The sequence below is a fragment of the Mus pahari genome, unplaced genomic scaffold, assembly GCF_900095145.1.
Source record: "Mus pahari unplaced genomic scaffold, PAHARI_EIJ_v1.1 scaffold_5705_1, whole genome shotgun sequence".
Lineage (NCBI taxonomy): Eukaryota > Metazoa > Chordata > Mammalia > Rodentia > Muridae > Mus > Mus pahari.
This window is the reverse complement of record NW_018392381.1, coordinates 116,068-118,496: the sequence shown is the minus strand read 5'-3', so window position 1 is coordinate 118,496 and position 2,429 is coordinate 116,068. Positions and strand designations below refer to the sequence as shown.

General features: G+C 44.2%; 1 pseudogene; it reads left to right on the top strand.

The window, feature by feature from the left end:
• Positions 1–1,805: 1,805 nt before the first annotated feature.
• LOC110314983 overlaps positions 1,806–2,429 on the top strand; it is a 22,686-nt pseudogene continuing 22,062 nt past the window's right edge.

The window sequence follows — 2,429 nt, the reverse complement described above, 5'->3', positions numbered from 1 at the left end:
AAAAAAAAAAAAAAAAAAAAAAAAAAAAAAAGAAAGATGCCACAGCCCTCAGGCAGAGAGCATCCAGGATGAGGTAAAATGTACTTCTGTTCAAATTACTATAGTTAATTACCTAAAACTGAAACAGGTGTGTATACCATGAGGGCTTTTTTATTATTTGCAATATTTAACATGGGGAAAACTCTTCCTTATTCTGGAGCTTTTGAGTAGACTGGATAAACTTTAATCCAGGACACAGCTTCTGGGAGCAGCCTACATGTTTAAAGGTTATTGAAGATGGTAATTTTTTTCTATTTGCATACTCTGGTAAGACAGATCATTTGATTTCTTAGTATTAGCGGTTCTGTCTTTAAAATTCTGTTATATGCTGAAGACCAGTTAGACAGGCTCTAATTTATTCTTGAAATTTCCTTTGGTGCACAGTCTTTGTTTTCCTGTGAGCTATTATTTCCAATGTACTTTCTACATACATACATAGAGAGATCCATTCTCTGAGTTCTGTTCATCTGGAAACCCTTTACTAATACAGATAGGTTTTTTTCAACTTCCCACTTGGGAAGATGTGCTGGCGAACAAGAGTGCTCCATAGTGATTGGCATCCATTCCCTGCTTTTCTCCCAGGGTTGTCTGGAGAATCATATTGAAAGGGCAAATTAAACCCCATTTGTCTCCATTTAAGGAGCCCATTTGTTTCCATTTGAGGACCAGTCCTGATTTCAAAAAGGTACCAGCTTCAGAAATAAACTGTAAATCCCAAAAGTAAATCATAAGATACCAGGATTAGGAACAGACCACAAAATCCAGAAGATGGTAGAACCCACTTCCAGAGATCAGCCTGGGGATAAACACAGAAATGGAGAACTATCTCAGAATGGTCCATCTGGGCTGGGCAGCCCGATTTCATCATATGGTGAGAAGTTCATGACATAGGAATGCAGAGCACTGACAACCTGCGACCCCGTATACCCACCAATGAATTTTGAGAATGCCCTATCCTTCTAGAGAGTTCCACCTGTTTCCTATAACTAGGTCTTCATACCTTTGTCTGGGGTCGCCATTTCAAAGAATGCTGGTTGTTTCTCCAGTATAAGTGCTTTTTTCTTCTTTGCATATTATCTGATCTGGGGTCTTCAGTGATTTTTGGACCCTTTCAATATGTAGCAGGTGAATATTAGCTGCAGTATTCCTGTGATCAGTGTAAAAGCACGGAAATAAATGATCACATTTTGTATCTTAAAATCACTCTGTAATTGGTGGTATGCATGGAACCATTCTGCCTGTGGCTCATACGGTTCACTCTGCTCCAAGATGGATAATGAACTGTGCAAGCTACTCATCTCGAGTCTAGGAGGAGGAGGAGAGGCAGAGGAGGGTAGGAAGAAGAAAAGAAGAGGCAGAGGGGGAGGAGGAGGGGGAACGGTAGGAAGAGGAGGAGAAGGAGGAACAGGAGGAAGAGGGGAGGAGGAAGTGGAGGAGGAGAAGCTGAAGGAAGAGGGTAGGAGGAGGATTACGAAGTGGAGGGAGAAGCTATTCCTGCTGAGTGCTGGTAGACAGAAAGCTCGGCTATTGGAGAACAGGCACACGGGATACTGAAAGGAAGATCTTGCAAATCTGAAAATTGTCTCGTCCTGGACTGAATTTCTGCGGCAGGAAGCCCTAAGAGGAAAGCTTTCAGCACAGTCTATCCCTAAGGTCAGGGTTCTTGTCACTCAAGAATCACTGGCCAATTAGCGCCTCGAGGAAAACTGTCCAATTAGGCGAAGAGGAGGGCTCTTCCGGGTGTTTTGTTTCCTGTTGCGAGTTCAGCAGCATTGGGAAGCCGGCATCTGTGGTTGGAGTGATGTGCTGTGACCTCTGATGCTGGGTGCCTTCGCAGACTGCAGGCGAGCTACCAAGTCTCATGATGGTGAGCATGGGACCACGGCCCCTAACCTGAAGGAGCAGTGTTCTGAGAAGCAGGAGTCCTGATAGTGGTCCCTCCCCTGGGTTGGGTGGAAACTAGAAGCGATCTGTGAGGTTCCATGAGGATTTGGCCACTAGGTGTACATAGTGGTGGCATCTGAATAACTTCATTGTGGGAACTTCACCTGCACAAAGTATTTGAAGCAAGCACTTGCGTGTAGAAACATCCTTAGCAAGAGGCCAAATTCGGAGAGGCCGAGATTCTCTGCTTATCTCCTAGACTTTGTATCCTGGCCATTTAAGATCCATTTGAAGTTAGTTGTAAACCACATCTCGCGCTTCAAATTTAAGCTGTAATAAGAAGCATAGAATCACTGATGTAAAGGATTTTCCAAGTATAAGAATATGCGAAGTCACTGGGCTTGGTCACGCACGCCTTTAATCCCAGCACTTGGGAGGCAGAGGCAGGCGAATTTCTGAGTTCGAGGCCAGCCTGGTCTACAAAGTGAGTTCCAGGAAAGCCAGGG